We start from the raw sequence: 7,270 nt of genomic DNA, 5'->3' as shown, positions 1-7,270 counted from the left end.
AGAGAGACGGCTTATGCTTTGGAAAAAATGAAACTCTATTTCTTTTTCCTTGTAATTGTTATCTTTCCATTATTATGTATTAGTAGTTTTTCTAATCCTTGTTGGTTTAGGTTTTTGGATACTTTCCTTTTCTATGACTTGTAATCTTTATATAAAGGAACCCATGTTATGATTAATAAAACACAGAACTATTCAGTCTTCAATCTTCTAATTACAACAAGACTATTATTATTTTTTTTTATTTGAAGATACGAGCTGATCTAAAAAGGTCAAATAAGGAAGACAGTACTTGACAATATTTTTTTTTTCTTTTTAAAACTATTTACAATGTTTTCTCTAACAATATACTCCCTCTTTTTTATATATAAGTCGTTTTAGAGAAATTTTTATGTTCCAAATTATATAACGTTTTATGTTTTCTATGTAAAATTTATTAACACTTAATGTTATATTACCAATGATAATATACTTTCTATTTTATTATTGATTGATTTGTGGTTAGGTAAATAATTAATGAAGTTTTTGTTTAGAAAATAGAAAAAAATTTAATGATTTCTTAATTTATGTGCACAATTTTGAAACGATTTATATTAAAAAACTGAAGAAATAACTAGTTAGTTGCAATTTTCTAGATATTTACTATACTCTCAAGTCTCAACGTTACTGAACGAATCACGTGAATGAAAACAAAAAGGATTATAATTAGGTCTACTTTAAAGCCATACCAACAACATGTCAAATATCAGTCAGAGGTCGAAGAATGGTATCACTGTGACGTCATTTCCCGACGAAATTACATAATTAACTGAAACAAATGTAGTCGCCGTGATATGTAGTGACGAGATGATCTGGAGCATCCGTTTAATCTTTATGGGACCTCACAAGGAAACAAAGTTTGGTCACGTGTCGACTTCAGGAGCAGTGGACCACTGTTCCGTCGGCGTCGCCTTTCCAAGACATGCGTAATAACGACAAAACACTACTTTTTCGGTGTTCATAATGTCGGTTATACCCCTGACCTTTCCCTTTATTTACTGGTTTATGGCATCGGTTTTCAACTAATAACGTCGACGACAGAGTTACTTTCATACGGTGACTGTCACTTGATCCGGATAAGATTCTCAATGTTCTCGAGTTTACCATATTCCACAGTCCACATGCATCCGCTACTTGTATTCCACAAGTCGTAATGCTCTTCGGCTTACATTCGAAATCAACTAATAAAAAGTTGATGTTTACGTGTAAGAAACAAATATATTAAGTGTATGTAATATATATGCATAGTCTTTTTTTGACTAAAATATATATGCATAGTTGCTAATTAACTTTCTTATACTTGGAAAAACAAGCATTAAAACATCTCAATTTGCTAAGTTGCTATTACCCACCAATCAAACTTCATATCACAAATTCGAATGTCAACAGACGAAAAATGCACTGTAACTATAAATAATTATTTATACACATGGATTGCATATATGTTAAACTTTTTCATATTACTGAAAGCACTTAATTATAACTGTGAAATTTCAATACTAAGAGAGGCATCTATCTTTAAAATGGCCTCAAGTAACTCCACATGGGATTCTATTAGATTTTACTTGCAATACTTGATTAGTTTGAACTTTATCATTTGTTACTATTTGGAATTTGAAAGTTATTGCGAATTTTTTGTACCTTCTTTTGGTTGATTAAACTGAAATAACATAGACTTAGCCAAGCTTTAGTAAACTTTCATTCGGCTTAAATTTCATATAGTAATATTTCAACAAGAATTGATGTAAATAAATTTCATAGCCTCTCATGGAAATAGTGGGTAAATATGCATATCCCATTTATATTCCATTTTTCTCTCCAGGAACAAGATAACAAAACAAAAATCACCGAAAGGCTTACATGTGACTGGCTTTAATGATACTTTTTGGATTGATTATGAATGGACCGGCCCCGAGATATGTTCGAAAAGTTATTTATTGACTGTACGTGTCATTGATCACACACCAATATTATATGCGTACATATATGTACACGTCAAATTTAGAATTGAGATTTTAGTTATAAACGTATCGATTTTGGCTAACACTGCACATACTTTTTTTTTTTAACACAAACACTGCACATACTTAAAAGACAATCCTATAAACGTATGGTTACCATCCATACAATATAAATCATGACGTATGATTGCGATCCATACAATGTTACTCGTGACCTCCAAAATACATCTTTTCGTTGAATAGATATTTTTAAAAAACTTGAGTGAAAAAAAAAAAATTCAAAAACTTGAGTCTATAGCTAGAAGACTTTCAGATATTTGATGCAAACTGGGTTTGCACATGTTGAGAACTTATCAATTGGTTTTGGCAAAAGGTGTCATATTCGTATATATGGGGAAAATATATAGGCCACAAGAAAGAATTTGAATTAAATGTTTAGATTATTTTTAAACGCATATATATGTCTCAACTTAATTATGATATTTATTTTCAAAATATTATTGTGAAGGTTGGCAACAAGTGAAAATGGTGTTTGCACCAATGAAATTACCAGTGTTTATTTCTTACATTGATGAATTTCAACAACATAAATTTCTTTCCACAACTTTTCAATCTAACATATTCCAAAAATAAAAATAGAATGACTGATAAGTGAATATATGATGCTTGGAGTTCTTCTTTTACTATGTTATATATTAATTTTGTTCTAAGTTTTAGCTGTTCGAATCGGTGTCTTTTTCACAAGCTAAACTAGTTATTATTGGCAAAGAAAAAGAATAAGATTTGAGCTAAATTCTCGACAAAAAAAAGGATTTGAGCTAAATTGATCTAGTAGTTTTACAAAATATAGCCCTAGTAAAATTAAATTAAATTTACATTTTAAGTATTTAGTCGTGAATGTATATCTAATCAACGCGACGTCCCGTAGATGAGAAGATATGCATAACACAGAGAATGAAATCATAGACCTCAGGATGGGCGAGAAAATAAATTTGTGGCAGAGAATTTATGATATACCATACGGACCTTTTCGAAACAGAAGGTGTCTTGACTCTATGCTCTCTTTCTTTCTTTCTCTTGCCTCGTAAATTTTAAAAGTTTCTTGTGGTCTCCACACGGACTTGTCTTTATGTTGACGAAAATAAATATGAGATTATGAAGAAAAACTCACAAAGGATTAAGAAAATTTTGGAATTGACTCGGTTGGAAAATTTTCAATTAATATGTGCAGATGAGAAGACACAAGTCAGAAGAGGGTTAATTTCAGCTGTTTCTGCATCAAATGTATGTATATTATTAATGTCATATAATGTTGTCAAATTGTGTCTGACATAACAAATTCCCACGAGACTAACGATTTTTTAACATTTGATCAAAAATCCTAAAAAATGATGTTTCAAGTTGTATTATAAATTTTATATAATATTTCCTCCGTTTCATTAAGATAAAAGTTTTAGAAAATTTTTTTGTTTCACAAAGATAATTTTTTTATGTTTTCTATACAAAAATTACAAATTTCAATAAAATTAATGAGTTTATTGAAAGACTATTGATTAAAAAGTATTGAAATTTAATAATTTAAAAAAAGATGCATGATTAATGTGTTTCACCAAAACATTCATCTTTAAGAAACGGAAAAAGTATATGCTAATTTTACGGGAAAAATATGTGTCTGACCGTCGAAGCAAATGATAGAATGATATCATTTAGCATCTATCACATATCGCACCACAAAACCAACAGGCAAACATCAACACGTTTCTTATATGGGAACTATAGTCCATAAGGAGTCAAACGCTCAAATTTTCTTTAGTCGTTTGTACCCAATATATAAGCTAATTACAATTTTAAGACTCTTGCTTCAAAAACGGTATAAATGTTTTTATCAACAAGTGTGAAGGTTCAATAAAAGAGGTGTGAATTTAAAATGTTCACCTTTGATAGAAAATACTACTCTCTCCGGATTTTAATATAAATCGTTTTAGAGAAATTTTTATGTTCTAAATTATATGATGTTTTCGATTTTCTATGTAAAATTTATTAACACTTAATTTTATATGACTAATGATAATATACATTCTATTTTAGTATTGGTTGATTTGTGGTTAGGTAAATAATTAATGATGTTTTTGTCTAGAAAATATAAAAAATTAATGATTTTTTAATCTATGTACACAATTTTAAAACGACTTATATTAAAAAAACGGACGAAGTACGTAGTAGATTAATTTTTTTGCTAAAGCCGTAATCAAAGCTGGTACCACCTTATCATTAGCAGCGATTAATCTATTTAAATTATTGGCACACACGACACATTGAATATTAAGGAACGACATTACTTATTGTGTCACAGCTTTTAAAGTATTATATAGTATTGTAGAAATCGTAGCCAGGTTCTTGCTAGTTCAACATCTGCCTAAGCCGCGGTCGATGCCTCACGTCGCTCGGTCCATACACTGACCGAACCTCTCAAAATTTTTCCCTTTATTTAAAACATCGCCTATAGGCGAGGGCTAACTCAGATCTTAGCTCAAGACTACCATAGTCTTTTTTACTAGCTTAGATAAATTCAACACATACACAGCGGAATATCATCTATCATCCATTGGTCTATAACCAATCTAATACTCGTCCGGTCGAATCACTTCAGCTCTTGTAAGTCTACCCAACTACCAACTACCTCAAAGGTAGATCCTAAACCAGAATCAAATCATACAAATCCGAGGTTCTGTTCCCCTAACCTTTCTATCTAGATCTATGCAACATTGCTAGACCATACCTTTGCCACATCCACGGAGCTTGTTAGCTCATTATCCCAGCTAACTTAGCTGTTGAGCTAGCTCATCCAGCTAGCTGAGCTGAACACTTCACTTGAGGTTCCATTTACTCTCTTCCAGCTGATAGAGCTGCGAGGTAGCTTCGACCAGCTCCCCGACTACTCGTACAGCTTTCTTGTGCCTGCATAAACTCTTCCCTTTGGTACTTAGTCATTCAGCCAACCATCCCCACAAACAAAGTACATTTGGGAAGTCTTCAGCTACATTTCTGGCCACTTCCAAAAGTGCTCCAAAAATTAATTAAAATTCATGAAAACTCATGATAAATCCCAACTAAGAGATTCACATAATCAAAATCCAATGAATCGACCCGGATCATATGGATCCTGATCATGAACAGCCCGGCTAAGCCATGGACTTCATTCCTGAACCGGCCAAAGGCCTTAGTTCAGTGCCTCCATGTCTTAAGCGTATGCTCCCCTGGAGCCAAGTCCTCTTATGGACTAATAATGCCCATCAGATCCTCAGTCAATCAACCAACTACCCCACATGACTCAGAACTGATGAGTCTTCACACTTACCTAACCGGCCATGGAACCATGTCCCATTGAACCCGATCAATCTTGCTCTTACAACCGGTGCATCCTTTGATCAATCAGATCAGACACCTTGATCCATCACCTATGGACCATGTCGTCCATCCTTGCCCAAGACCAGATAACACACGGCCTTCTTTGGATAAACACACCCGACCCCATACTTGTGGTCTATGCCACTTAGTACTGGCCTTACTCACCTCCACGGCTTGCTGTTGGTTCCAAACGAATTGGACCTTGCACTCCACATGGTTCCTCATGTACTAGGACCCCATGTGTCTCCTCCATGAGTCGGATCATTGATTCATACCATGATCAGAACCAAGACACACCATAATCCACCATGGATCACTATCCAATGAGTGGCCTCTAACTTCCATCCCACATGGATGAGTTAGATCAACTAAGATATGCCCCTTCTCTAAGGGTCCTGGATCCTTAGTTTACATCACAACATATGGTCTTCAAGGGGCGTGCCATACTTGGCCTTAACCACACCACAAGAGACAAAAACATGAACTAGGAAGTAATCATAAACATGTTACCTTATACTTGATGGTTGTTGATCTTGTGTCCTCCTTTACCAGGAACGGCCATGATCCTCAAACCCACGTCTTTATCAAGCCCTTATCATATACTTACAGTAATGATAAGATCCATGCAAGGTTCGCTCATCTCTTCCCTTGAACTCCCATGAAACCGATTTCTGCACTGCATTCGCCTGCAAGGCTGTCCATGCCATTGAGAGTGGAGTCTGGCCTTCTCCCTTCTCTCCTGGATATTTGCGTGTGTTCCCAAGACATAGAGGAAGCCTAAGACGTGATCATCCATGATCAAACACCATCACAGGGTCGTTCCTAACTCTCATGAAACTGCCTTCCCACACACCTCTCTCCTTAAGGCTCTCTTGGCCATAGGAAGTGGAATCCGGCCATCCCTCTTCTTCCCTGACTATTTGCGTGTGTTCTCAGGCCCTGGAGGATGCTTTGGGTGTTCTTAACACGAATCAGAACCCATCAAAGGGTCGTTCACAACTTCTCCTTTGATCTCTCCCAAAACTGCCTCTTTATGGCCTTCAAACCACTCTTGGTCTTGGATGTTGGATCCGACCAATTCTCTTTGTTTTCTCTGTTTTTCTGCCTGCCTTTTTGTAGAAGAAGGGGTGGTTACATCTTAACCATTGCATCCCTTCGGTATCAATTCTGGCCATTGATTTAACCAATAGTACATATTGCACCCTTTCGCCTATGGCAGTTACCAGACGTCCTGGAACTGTCAAACCACTCCTGGACATGTCCAAAACAATCCTACATGGATTGCCCATGCTTCTGGCTCAATCCCAAGAGCCCACCAGCCCATCATCACACCCGGGTCGCCCACATGGCCCAGCCACTGTCCAGACCCGGCCCAACTGCCCAAGACTTGAACACTCAGTTCAGCTGAGTTGAGCTGATCCCCAGCTGACCCAGTTGAGTGAGCTAGACCATCCAGCTCAGGGAGCTGGCCTACACTTCAGTGAGCTACACCAAGCTGCACTGCACTTCACCTAGCTGGTCGAGCTTGCTTACCGCATCGCCCAGCTGTTATACACTGCCTCTAGCTTGCTCCCTTTATCTTCTCCAATCCTTCTAAGTCCCTTAGTTTATTTCCAGACCTAAACTTAATTTCCCATGATCCATTTTGACCATTCACTTCATCGAACTTCACCCGGACCTCATCCAGCTACCGGCTCGCTTGTCCGGCTCATTTGAGCTTGCCTCTACCTTATTTTGGTTAAGTTCCAGCTATCTAATTCCCTTAACCACGTTTTGGACCATCACACGCTTGTCTTTAGGTCGTATGACCTGGCTGGTGCGTCTCCTCGCACCATGGTCCATCCAGACTATCCTATCTAGGACTA

Source organism: Brassica napus, chromosome C9, assembly GCF_020379485.1.
Source record: "Brassica napus cultivar Da-Ae chromosome C9, Da-Ae, whole genome shotgun sequence".
Classification (NCBI taxonomy): domain Eukaryota; kingdom Viridiplantae; phylum Streptophyta; class Magnoliopsida; order Brassicales; family Brassicaceae; genus Brassica; species Brassica napus.
The sequence above is the reverse complement of the archived record's forward strand: the minus strand, read 5'-3'. Positions refer to the sequence as shown.